General features: G+C 41.1%; 1 protein-coding gene across 1 annotated transcript in view; it reads right to left on the reverse strand.

Moving 5' to 3' along the window:
- Positions 1-1,688: 1,688 nt before the first annotated feature.
- NAF1 (nuclear assembly factor 1 ribonucleoprotein) overlaps positions 1,689-14,068 on the reverse strand; it is a 291,086-nt gene continuing 278,706 nt past the window's right edge. The window contains exon 9 of the transcript XR_010840952.1: positions 1,689-1,739. The gene's annotated coding sequence lies outside the window, so the exon portion shown is untranslated. The remainder of the gene's footprint in view (positions 1,740-14,068) is intronic.

A 14,068-nucleotide genomic window follows, 5' to 3' on the forward strand; every position in this document is an offset into this window, starting at 1 on the left:
ACAAGAGGTAACCAAATGGAGAGTATACGAACTCTTTCAAGGAGTTACCTGTGAAAGGCAGGTAGCTGGAATGAAGGTGGGAGAGGCAAAAAGTTTAAGTACAGATAGGAATATTCTAATAATAATGGAGATATTGAAGATGGGAAAGTGAGAGGGGGTCATGGAAAGGTAATTAATAGTCAGTCTCTGGAATAGAAAAATGAGGCTGTGCTCAAGTACCAGCAGGGCAACTGGAGAGGGACTATAGATGTAGCTGAAAAGAAATATAACTCCCTCCTTGTAATAGGATAGAGAAAAGAACAAAGTTAATATTTAGGATAATTTATAAACTTGGCTGTTAAAAATGAGGTAATTTCTCTCTAATCATCTTTCTGCTCTCACTAAAAATAGGAGACAAAGATGACTCAGGTTTGTAGTTTGAGAATATTAGGGAGATTTTGTTGTAACAAAATACAGAAAAGTGAAGTAAAAATCAGACACAGATATTTAGTTGATTGTAAAGAGATAATAAGTACAATTCCGCAGTTAATGTTCATTAATTAATGATCATACATTTTTGGTAGCATCATTTTGTCCTAATATATAGGATTCTCCAGTTTTGCTTAGCTATTTGGATGGACACACGGATAAGGGGGCCGATTTTATTCATCCACAGTTGCGATTTTTTGATAAGTGTTAAATAATTACAGAGGACTTCGGAAATATAGGTTGAGGCATTTATTCATGGAATCTACCTTGTATTACAAAGGAAGTGATGTAAGGAAGATCCTGATGGACAGGGAGAAATAAGAAGGGTTGGTAAGCTGGCATTCTCCATGGGCTCAGAAGATGGAGATGACAGATTTAATAAGTGAAAAATCTGTAAGCAGAATGTGTTATACGAAGACAGTGGGATTTCAAGGATAATGTTTGGAGAGGACTAATAGATTTGAGTGATATAAAGGTACTTGGTATGGTCCTGGGGCCAGAGCCCCATTTGCAGAGCAAGGGGGCTGCATGGATTTCGGCCCTTGATCACCCACTTGTTGGTGTTTTTGCATAGTTCACAAACTGCACAGCCTGCATCCTGGAGTACGGTCAGTAGGGGTGAAGTGGGAAGATTACTGTAGTTGAGAAACACTGAGGAACTAGGGTGAAGAATTGGCCATCTATGGATTTCATAGTTCAGATTGATGACAGGACTTGAAAGTAAAAGGAAGATTTTAATGTGGGTACCAAAGTATCATGAGGAAAGATGAGTGACTAGATGCTCATCTGTAACATGGGGGCCAAGTGGCTTCCTCAGAGAATATGAGACTTGGTTGTCCTGAGACAAACACCAACCCGTCCTCCCCACACAGAGGTAGCTAGGCCCTTATCTGATTTTTATTCAGTGAACATTTACATAACACTGTATCTCACAAACCGTTCTAACCTCTTCAGAAATATTAACATGTTTAATCCTCATAACAATCTGGTGAGGACACCGTCATACTTGAAACTGCAACTCCTTCAGATAGGACTCGAACCCACGATCCCTGACTTAGGAGGGAACTTGAACAGATTGTCTTTTAACCAAGTGACGCACCTGGTGTCAGGACTTACCGAAGCTCAGGATCTTTTGTCTCCAGGCAGAAAGAATTCAAGGACTTACCGGAAGCTCAGGATCTTTTGTCTCGAGGCAGAAAGAATTCAAGGACTTACCGGAAGCTCAGGATCTTTTGTCTCCAGGCAGAAAGAATTCAGCGCGAGGCAAAGTGCTGGGGAAAAAAGCAGATTTATTAGCACAGGACTCTTGTGAGAGGTCCAAGCAGACAGTCCCAACAAAGAGGGCTACATTTTTATAATCAAAGATACATCATTACTTTCTCCTTTAACCCTATGTGGTCTAACTGGGACTGTCATGGCGCTATTCGAATCATATGTACGTCAGTAGAAGGGTGGTAACATATACTAAAGCATGGTAATCCACCTCAAGTTTCAGTATAATGCCCCCTTTTTCTAGCTTCTTTCCCCTTTCACCTATATTCCTGTCTTGGCTATAGGCAGGAATGCAGTTTTTCTCAGGGTCTGTTATCTTATAGACCTCCCAAGGCCAAAGGCAGGTCTTGGAACCATTTTTCTGTGGTCGTGGCCTAAGTAAGCCTGTTTGGTTTCAAAGTGTTCTGATTGTTGCTTAGCTGCCAGCTGTCCTGGGCATTTTCTGGTTGGTGTCTAGCTTACTGTGATCTCCTGAAGTTCCTCTCTATCTATCTTCCCCTAGTGGGATTTCTAGCTGTGTCACTATCTTATTCTATCCCTATATCATACTCATTTAACAGATGAAGATATGTAAACCCCAAAAGTTAGGTAAGTTGTCTCACATGATGTAGCTAGTAAATAGTGGAACTGAGATTCAACTCACTTGGTGACAGAAGGAGAGAGAGAGACAGAGAGAGAGAAGCCACTTCTTAATTAGGCTACAGGGATTGTGGAAGGCAGAGGAAGGTATCTGTGCTTAATATAAATAAACATTGAGTGATTAGAAAGATGGTGAAGAGACAGGTCCGGATAAAGATTATGGGAGAAAAATCAGAAATAAAAGGTTGGCTTTAGAAAAGTATTCTGATGCTGGAGTAAGAACAAAAAGGAGCAAATGTCACCAAGAAAAATCAAAAGTAACACACTCTAAATTGTGTTTCAACAATCCTTTGATAGAAAGGGAAAGTTAAAAGAGACAGGTTTGTGTCATGATCTGAAACAGGGTTTGGAGTGGCTGTGTTTGGTTGGGGCTTTTCCCTCCATGCCACAAGATGCTGATACAAACAATTCCTATTCCAAGACGAGAGTGGTGGCCTTGCGGTCCGGCACACAAGCAGGGAGTGTGGGTGCTGGACTGCAGTCGGAACTCACCACGCCATTGACCGTCCTTCCCTCACAGCAAAGGGCACTTTCTCAGGGCCCCATTCACCGCCCTGCACAGTAAAGTATCTCTGCGAGTGTGTACATTTTGTTCCTCCATAAGTGGGTGGTAAATTTCCGCTATTTTCAACACACTGAAAATGATGAAACCACATTGCTGTCTGTTTCTCAAATTTCTGTGTGTTTGAGAGAAGGGACTGCCAGGCAGTTGTTGAATAAGGTTCTTAAGAACCTTAATAAGAGCTCAGCCTCAAGCTGTCTCAGTGACTAATCAAATACAAGAGATTAGAGGCACCACTGCGCGGACACTCTGCACCAGGCCGATACTTAGTGAAAATTTTAATTTTTCATGAAGAAGGATTCAGACTTCCCACTGCTAATCTCACATCCAGATTGTTTGTTTTTTTGTTGTTTTTTTTTTTTTTTTAGTAAAGCAATAAAAGTCACTGGGAAAAAAGAGACACCAAGGGAGAATGCATTTATTAAAGAGCTAAAGCGAAACTTAGGACTCACAGAATAAAAGACCCTGGAAGTCATCTAATCAGAAAAGTGCAGGGCAGTCATATGACATTGACTGTTTTCATAGGCACAGCAGACCTCCAAGAGCAACCCTAGTGATCTGCCTGCTGATCACAAATCTAACCCTAAAAAACTAAACCAGGAGCTTCAGATAGCACCAGAAAAGTCATGTATAGAGCTGGTATACATTTTGACGTGAACTTGCCCTCCTCAGTGAGGTATTATCTCTTCATCTAAGAGAAAAGGAAAAGATGCCAAGTGACCAGCGTAAGTCCAAGTAAGGGAGGGAACGAGTCTGACTAGCGCTGCCGATCTTGTGCTCTGCAGACCAGCCTCAGTTCATCCATGCAGTAGCTGGCCTATCTTTTGTGGAGGGAAGAAGCTATGTGTGTTATATAGGCGTTGACCTAACAAGAGGAACAAATGAAGTATTTCGTGCTGAGTCCCCTGCTCCGTCCATTGATTGACACGACCCATCGCAGGAATGTAGAACCAGTAGACTGTTGCACAGATGAGATATTAAGTCTCAGTAGCGTGAGTCCAATGCTCTCCTCTAAAGTGCCACCTCCAATTAGTAAAGGTGGACCTTTTGCTTAGGGCAGAGCATTTTTTTATCAGCTTTACCGAGGTACAGCTGATAAAATTATATTATACTTAAAGTATACAACGTGTTGATTTGATATGTGTATACATTGTGAAGGATTCCTTCTACTGAGTTAACTGACACGTTTTTGACTATAGTTGATAATACTGTATTTTATAACTGAAATTTTCTAAGAGTATAACATAAATGTTCTCACCAAGAATGAAAATGAATAAAAATGGCTAGAGCAATATTTTAAAGTTCATAGACTACGACTTACTAAGATTTCAACAATTAGTTGAAAGCATGGTCGTTGTGAGGGCAGGAAATGTATATTTCCAGGTGAGAAAAGAGAAATAAAATGGAAAGGAAAAAAGATGGCACTTTGGCATTTTGCTTCATTGTTTTGCCGTGCCCACACCCGACTGTCGGGAATCCCCTTATGCTTATTCCTAGGAGCATATGGGATGGTACCAAAGTGTCTCTTGGGATTGAGACTCTCACAATTGAAGTGACCTTAATTTCCTTTCAGAACAGTGTAATGTCAGATTGTGACAATGACAGTGATTTGGCGCTCATTTTATTTTAGGACAATGTACATCTTAACTCACAGCTTTCCCCATTCTTGAGTGTCAGCCTTATAGAGAGCGTTATTTTTTCCCTTTCTCGTTGTCACTCTGAACTGTGCTTAAAATTGACTTTAAAAACAGGATTCTGTCTTTGCCAGCTCTCTATTTTCTAGCACGTAATTTGTTCCAAATAATGCAAATTTTCCCCTGTACCTTAGGAATAACCTAGAGGTAATAAGCTATTCAAACCCTGTAACTGTGTCTCCTCAGATTTTCTTCTAATTGTCTTATATTTATATTTTCTTTTTTCTATTGTTATGTACATTATGGTTGCAAGAAGTCTCAAATCCTTTGGGATTTAAGGGTGAGGGGGATAAATACTGCCTTCTTTCCAAAAGATTCTTGTCACCCTTAGGCTATCTCTGAATCATGAATGTTTAAAAATAATTGAAATGCCTGCTAATACTTAACTGACAGGCAGGAAAAGATTTTTTAATTACCTATACTCTTTTGTAAATTTTGAAATTAAAAAAAATTTTTTTACATATAACAAAGAGCTTAATAAATTGGACAATATTGAAGACCAGTGAGATTTAAGTTTGAAAGAAGAGGGTAGAAGTTGTTGATCAGTATAATCTAATGGTCCACGTTACCCTTGTGAACTGCTCACGTCTCTAATATGTTCTCACTCTCAAGTGCTGGCGATCTTTCTGATATCAATGTATAAGCAAGACCTCTTCATTTTGTACCTAGAGTTTGGAATAAAAGGAAATGGGCCCTCCGTCCCGTGGCTACTTTGGAGCTGATAGGTCATTTATTATTGGAACTGAAATGGTATAAACAATTCTCTTTTTTCCCTTGTTAACAGCAACTTTCATTGTTAGAGAGAGGAGAGTGAGAGAAGCGACGTTGGTTGACATCACTTGGTTCGTGAAGCCTTCACCTAGAAGTGAAGCTGCTGAAAAACCCTTGAGAAGAGCCATGTCTTGCTTCAATCTGCTGCTGGATAGAACTAATCAGAGAGAAAGAGGCAGAAGACGGAGAAGGAGGGAGTCCAGGGCTTTCCCGACCACAAATCTCACCTCCGCTCGAACTCTTTTTATACTTTTCTTGCAAAAATAATAATAGAAATAAGGAGGTGGTGGGGTTTCCAAAAACAAAGATCGTAACCTTCAACCGTCTGGGGAAGGCAAAAGTCCCATCCACCGAAGCTCTCAGTTCGAACGTAAAGTTGCACCGCACACAATCAGGATGTTCCTTAAGGATGCTCTTAAAGAACACATGTTGTGTGGCTGGCAGGTGCTCCGGCCGGGTGTCAGGCCTGTGCCTCTGAGGTGGCAGAGCCGAGTTCAGGACATCGGTCCACCAGAGACCTCCCGGCTCCACGTAATATCAAACGGTGAAAGCTCTCCAAGAGATCTCCATCTAAACGCTAAGACCCACCTCCACTCACCTAAGTGTCCATCGACAGATGAGTGGATAAAGAACATGTGGCACATATATACAGTGGAATATTACTCAGCCATGAAAAGAAACGAAATTGAGTTATTTGTAGTGAGGTGGATGGACCTAGAGTCTGTCATAGAGAGTGAAGTAAGTCAGAAAGAGAAAAACAAATACCGTATGCTAACACATATATATGGAATCAAAAAAAAAAATGTTTCTGACGAACCTAGGAGCAAGACAGGAATAAAGATGCAGATGTAGAGAATGGACTTGAGGGCTTCCCTGGTGGCGCAGTGGTTGAGAATCCGCCTGCCGATGCAGGGGACACGGGTTCGTGCCCCGGTCCGGGAAGATCCCACATACCGCGGAGCGGCTGGGCCCGTGAGCCATGGCCGCTGAGCCTGTGCATCCGGAGCCTGTGTTCCGCAACGGGAGAGGCCACAACAGTGAGAGGCCCGTGTACCGCAAAAAAAAAAAAAAAAAAAGAATGGACTTGAGAACACAGGGAGGGGGAAAGGGTAAGCCGGGACGAAGTGAGAGAGTGGCATGGAGATACATACACTACCAAATGTAAAACAGAAAGCTAGTGGGAAACAGCCGCATAGCACAGGGAGATCAGCTCCGTGCTTTGTGACCACCTAGAGGGGTGGGATAGGGAGGGTGGGAGGGAGACGCAAGAGGGAGAGGATATGGGGATATACGTATTCGTTTAGCCGATTCACTTTTTTACACAGCAGCAACTAACACAGCAATGTAAAGCAATTATACTCCAATAAAGATGTTAAAAAAAAAAAAGGAAATGGGTCATAGAATGTCACAGAGCATATTAACCGTTTAATGCTTTCCATTAAAATTCCTTTTCCTTTCTTTAATTGTGAAGAAAATTATCCTTGGCTTAAGTTTTAATTTTCCTTCAAAATTCTGCTCTCCTACCACCAAAATTCAATTAATTTGTTCAACAACTTTTTCGGTCCTTATTCAGCAAAACTTTTCTTGGAACTACTATAGCTCTTAAATTTTGTGCAAAGTGCTATCAACCCACAGATAAACCAGCCACTGCACTGTGTAATGTATCGCAGAGACCGGTGTAGGAAAAACTAACAGCTGAATGTAGAAAGTAGAACATTCAGGTCAGAATTTTTCTTAATGGCCAGAAATTGTAAGTAACCTCAAAAATCACAATTGCAGAAGGAACAATTATAGCATGGCACAGTCACGTACTAGAAAACCAGGCAACAATGAAAATAAAGGAACTGCAGCTACAGCTACATGCAGCAACATGGGTGAATCTTAGAGAAAATGTTAAATGAAACAAAGCCACAGGAAAAAATTGCGTACTATGTAATTCCCCTTTATGTGTATTTCAAAAACTGACAGAACAAAACTATAAATCTTAGGAGGGTAAACCTAAATGTTAAAAGGGCAAAGTCAGGAAACTAGGAATCATAAACGTTACAATAGTGGTAACTTTTGAGGAAAAAAGGAGACTATGAAACTTAAAAGGTTTATAAAGTAAGATGCGGAGCATTTGTTCAGGTGTCCAGATGTTTGTTTTATACTAGTTTATGAGGTTGTGCATATTGTTTTATTTTAGGTGTGTATTATTTTTCAAAATAAAAATATTTTTACAACAGAAAGTGTAACATATCCTAAAAAATGACATATGTGATTGCTTATTACATGTTTTTCATAATAGAGTCTATGTTCTCTGTCAGTGGAAACTGCTTTGTTCAGCCTTGGATACACAATGCCCAGCACTTATCATGTGACGTTGAATAAATGAACAAGTAGAAGTATTGGTAGGTGATAAAAATTGTGTGCACCTCAAGATCTTTCAGTATGCATTGTTCATTATGGATAAAATTATGGAGGGTTTAAAATATTAAATATTTATTATTATGTTATATACTATAATGTATATTATATATTAAATAATTAGCTTTCTCATTAACTTAATAGTTGAATTGAAGATAGTGAAGAGAGAAAAAGTGACATCACAGCATTGAGAGATAATCCTCTATGGGTCTCTCACATTTCTGCTACTTTGCTAGCCACTGCTACCTTTGCTCTAGACTATCTTCCAAGAGATGTTTATCTCCCTCCAGAACCAAGGGCAGATTTGCTTACAGCCCACTGGGAAAGATTTGGGTTCCCTAAGCTCGGGATTCCTCTTCTATAATGCAGCCTGCTGCACGTGCAGGCAGTCCCTGGTCCTCTAACCACTGCGCTGTGGATAATGGCACTTGCGTAACCAACAGAAATGCTGATATTCTGGCTACCGCCTTTGCCATGAGTAATGAACTGTCTCTTGTCTCTGAAACAGGAGCCTTGTGTCTTCCACAGCATCTATAGAACTGTGGCAGGCTAACTTATAGAGAGAAAAATCAGCCCCTTCCCAGCTCCTGACACACAGATGTTACCTTAAGGAACTGCAAGGACACTAGAAAATCCCAATGGAACAGATCAACACCTATAGCTTATTTGGAAAATACATTTTTAATAGGAAATCACCTGAAGTTCCGGCAGTTCATTTTATTTTTTTATTTTTATTTTTTTAACATCTTTATTGGAGTATAATAGCTTTACAATGGGTGTTAGTTTCTGCTTTATAACAAAGTGAATCAGCTATACATATACATATGTCCCCATATCTCCTCCCTCTTGCGTCTCCCTCCCACCCTCCCTATCCCACCCCTCCAGGTGGTCACAAAGCACCGAGCTGATCTCCCTGTGCTATGCGGCTGCTTCCCACTAGCTATCGGTTTTACATTTGGTAGTGTATATATGTCCATGCCACTCTCTCACTTCGTCCCAGCTTACCCTTCCCCCTCCCTGTGTCCTCAAGTCCATTCTCTACGTCTGCATCTTTATTCCTGTCCTTCCCCTAGGTTCTTCAGAACCTTTTTTTTTTTTTCATTTGAGATTCTATATATGTGTGTTAGCATACAGTATTTGTTTTTTCTTTCTGACTTACTTCACTCTCATATATACAATGCAATATGACTCAGCCATAAAAAGAAACAAAATTGAGTTATCTGTAGTGAGGTGGATGGACCTAGAGTCTGTCATACAGCGTGGCAGTTTATTTTCATGAATAACTGTACTTACTATTTCTAAGGAAGTGTTTCAAGTTGTCACGTTAAAGTTGAGCTTCCCTTTACCCCAAACAAACAAGAGTTTTCAATGAAACGGAATGCTAAAGTGCAAAGGAACATCAGAAGATTTCTTTATAACATTCTTTTTTTTTGTTTGTTTGTTTTTTTTTTTTTTTTTTTTTTTTTTTTTTGTGGTACACGGGCCTCTCACTGTTGTGGCCTCTCCCTTTGCGGAGCGCAGGCTCCGGATGCACAGGCTCAGTGGCCATGGCTCACGGGCCCAGCCGCTCCGCAGCATGTGGGATCTTCCCAGACCGGGGCACGAACCCATGTCCCCTGCATCGGCAGGCGGACTCTCAACCACTGCACCACCAGGGAAGCCCTATAACATTCTTGTTTATTTATGAAGGGTTAGATTTTTCCCTCACTTATTGGGCCTATCTAACTAACTATTGAAAAAACATTCAAGGGTTTTATTCCTTAAGTGAAGTCCTGAAAAATAATATTTCTCTATGCGCCAGATGCTAAAATTGTATTCACAGCTAATGCCTCACAAAATATGGCACAGCTGAAGGTGAGCCACAGCATATTACACAGTAGGGTCTTTGGATGTAAAATGTCAGAACAACAGGCCACCAATATGCAAACACTTTTACTTTACTTTCTGAAAAGAAACATGACTTGAAAATGAACACAAATACTACTTAGAAACCCTTAAAACCGTCAAAATAACTTCCATGAAAATTACTGATGCTCCCATTTTCCTCAGTGCCATTAAATACTCCATATCGAATGAGCTACTGCCAATGGGATTTTCTCTTAATTTTGTTAGATGGCCCATTTGTTTCATGCTATAATACTTTCATATTAGAAAAGTCACTACAAATTATGAACCTGCTCCCTATTTGCCGAGCTCTTATGCCTTACATAATCTCTAAGCCTGCATAACACTATTAGGTATAAATACTATGCCAGAGGCATTAAGAGATTATCACATCCTTCAATCATATTTTTCAAATGACACTCTTGTGTGTTGTGTAGAAAATTGTGCTAATAATCCCAAGCTGATGGAACTGCCTCCACGCGGGTCAGGAGGGCTTGCCCGCCACGAGCAGACATTTCTGTCAAATGCCCACGGCTCTTTATGGACAGGGTAAGAGAGGGATTGCATTGTCATTACTGGGAAAGCTACCCAGAAATGCCCCACAAGTTTGAGACGGTATTGTCGCCTCTACTCTCGAGGGACAGCTCAATTTTGTAAGTCTATCACATGGAGTCCTTTTAAATAAGACTTACCCTCATTTGCAGATATTTCATAAATGATTAAATGGCGCCATCAGTTTCCTCCTCTGTTTATGGCTTCTTCATCATCACAATTGTTATTTATTAAAACAAATGCTGTGATAGACATTTACCGTTGTCTCATTAAACGGTCACAATCAGCCTTTGTGGTATTAAGATCCCCGTTTTATAGGCTATAAAACTAAAGCTTAGAAAGACCAGACGTTGCTCCCGTTGAGGAAGCTAGTAAAATAGTCTTGTTCAGGCTTCAGGGGCAACAGTAGGCCTCTGACTAAACAAAGACCCCGAAAGAGCTACATGCCGAGCCGCTAGACTACATGCAGGTCAGCAGAAACGGCGCTAGCAAGTCTTGGGAACCAACAGATAAAGAAGGAAATGAGTCACGAAGCTGCCTGGGCCTCGGGAATCTGGCCAGTTCCCGTGGATCAACAGACATTCTGAGACTTAACAACTCAAGTATCAAAGCATTTATGATAATAGCCAGAGCTGCACCTTTGCCGCAAGCTGATGAGTATCAGCTTGCAGCTTGGCGTTAAAAGCAGGACTCTTTTGAGCGCCACTCTGAAGTCTCACCCGAGGGGTGGATGCGCTGCCCGGGACCTTCCCAGCTGGGGCTCCAGATTGCTGTTCCGGGCACTTCCTAGCTGCTGCTTGGATCTGGAAATAGGTGCCGGCCCAGTTCGGTGACGCATGAGCTGTTATAGACTCTGTTGATATTCTTATTCCTTTCTTTTTAATGACTGCATATTGAAATTAAGTTAAATCGCCTTCTATTAAAGATTTGATTGAAGCTGTTTATTTGTGTGAGAGAGTGATTATTTTGCCAGAGAATCCAACGAACCTTAAAACGGAAAGCAGGTTTTCAGCACAACAGCTCCCAAGGCCATATGTCTGTTTAGTGGATATCAAAGCAGACTGCAACTTAGACCTTTTCAACCCCAAGAACTGCTTCCATTTTAGCGTATTTCCTAGTGGAACCAATGGGATTCGATGTGTATTGGTTTATTTATCAAATATTGATAGGGTATGTACCGCATGCCAGACTATGATTTAGGCACTGCTATTTCAGCATAAGCAATCCAAACAATGTCTCTGCCCGCCTGGTGTTCACACGTGGGAGACAGATAACGCACTTAAATAAAAGGCTAATAATCTCAGCTAGTGTTTAGCGCTGTACTTCAGCGATCAATTACTGCATAATGAACCACTCCAACACAAGGGGCTTAAAACAACACCCCTTTTGTGTGTGTATAGAGTGGACAGATCTGCTCTCTTCACTGGGATCACTCAGGCTGGCCCCCTGACTCACATTTCTGGGTCTCGGTACCAGCTGTTGTCTGGCCTTATGTCCCCATGTGGTCCCCTCATTATAATCTAGCCTGTACCCCCTGGCATAAGAGACGGAGCAAGAGGGAAAAAGCAGAAGGTTGTGATGCTGGCCAGCGCTTCTGAGGTGTTTCAACCTCTCTTGCAACTCCATTACCTGTTGTCTTTCTAAGTCCAATTAAAAATTACAATTCCGTGAAAGCTACTTGGTGGGAATTAAGGAAGAAGAGAAACCAGGAGGGACACGGTGCAGCAGCCTGAGAGGTAAAGTCACCCCACATAAAGAGCTACAGGTGGGATTCAGGCCTTGGGAAATGGGGATCACAGTTCCACGTGCAACAGACCCACCCACAGGGTTGGGGGCCAGGAGTGTAGCCAGAAAAAGATACCAGCAACGATCATGCAGATATAAGCCCCCCCGCCTGTGAGGACCAGGATAACAGCCATGACACAGCTCCATCATTCACCCATTACTCTCGGGACACTCTAGAAGCATGCAAGTGGGCAAAGAATCAGGACAGAGGAACTAGACTGTGGAAGGAAGGGAACAGCACTCAATATCTTAAATAAAAACAAAAACAAAACCTCTTCCTTGCCTAGGAAGAGACAGAGGTGCTCATTTCTCACACGTTTTTCAATACCTCTTCTTCCAAACATTCAGGATGCGTGCCTACAGACTGCCATAAATTTTTATGACACAGAGAAGGACACTGAATTGTTGGGTTCCTGGCAAAGAAGAATAGGGGTGCTAAATTCTTAATAGAAAATGTCAGAAGAACAATTCTGCAAAAGAATTGTCTTGAGAATTGATTTATGCTTAAAATCTTACATGTGTTGGTGAAGTGATAAAAAATGAATTTCATCTCTGAATACAGCTTGATTCACATAGAATTCTAGATAGCTCATATATACTGCTATTTTTTTTTTCCTTTGGTAATTTAAAAACCCTGCTAAAGTCACTCTTATCAGAATCCCCCCAAGCCTCCAACCAACGCAAACATACACACTAAACAAAACAGGGAGGGGAATTTCCTTTCATTTTTGGCTAGAAACTGCAACTGGGTTTGGCAATTCCCTAGGAAACCAAGAACTCACTTTTGCATAATTTTAAATAAACAGTCCTTTTAACAGAAAGGGTGAGGGTTTTCGTTAGAGACGACTGTCATTTAACCAGTAAATGTGTATATACATTTGAGCATGTTAATTAGAAGTATTATATAATCATCTATTTTAGGGATTCATTTACTTTTGGGATTCAGTTTGGTTGCAGGTAAATTTTCATTGGTAAATTTGATTATAAATTGGAAAAGTTTATTTGTAGAAGTAAACAGATATTTCTTAACATCCTCCACGTTCGGTGTGTATATCATCACCGAACGCGATGTAGTGGGATAAGCACGAGGTGTTTCATCTCTGCAACAGTTACCGAATCAGGTCAGGCTACTCAACAGGGCCTGTCATGGCACTATTTAGATTATATGTATTATATATTAGCAAAGGGATGGTGACATAGACTAAAATATGGTGATTCATCTCAGGTTTCAGTATTACGCCCCCTTTCACCTTGTTTCTTTCCTCTTTCATCTATATTCCCATCATGGCCACATGCAGAAATGCTACTCTTCAAAGACCATTAACTCCCTGACTTCATGTAACAAGATTCAGACCCCATATCTATTGTGTTGTGCTTTAGCTATCAGAACTTGTGGCTTGAGTGTGCCTGGTGCTTGGATACACCTGGTCTTCCTTCAAAGTAGAGTAGATTGTTGCTTGGTTACTGGATTCTTTTCTTGAGTGGTCATTAGCTTACAACAGTCTCCCGAAATCCCTTAAAATTCCCCTTCTGTCTTTAATCCCCTGGTGGGATTTCTAAACTAACTAATTATCCTTTTCTATCCCTATCAAATGTAGTTAATGCAGTGAGATCACACGATAGTGAAAATGGTTGAAAGCTACCCGTGTCAACATGGATGAGTCTCAAGAATATAGCACTGAGAAAAAAAAGAAAGTCTCAGAAATATCCAGAGTACACTTCCTTTTACATGAATTTTCCAAACTAAACAATATATTGGACAAAGTATGTAGCTCTTTAAGTATAGCAAACTAAAAGTATATAGCAAATTAAAAAAATATGTTTAGGGCTTCCCTGGCGGCGCAGTGGTTGGGAATCTGCCTGCCGGTGCAGGGGACGCGGGTTTGAGCCCTGGTCCGAGGGGATCCCACATGCCACAGAGCAACTGAGACCATGCGTCACAACTACTGAGCCTGAGCTCTGGAGCCCGTGAACCACAACTACTGAAGCCCACACACCTAGACCCCGCGCTCAGCAACAACTGGGGGCCACCACG

The sequence above is a fragment of the Kogia breviceps genome, chromosome 6 (genome assembly GCF_026419965.1).
Source record: "Kogia breviceps isolate mKogBre1 chromosome 6, mKogBre1 haplotype 1, whole genome shotgun sequence".
Classification (NCBI taxonomy): domain Eukaryota; kingdom Metazoa; phylum Chordata; class Mammalia; order Artiodactyla; family Physeteridae; genus Kogia; species Kogia breviceps.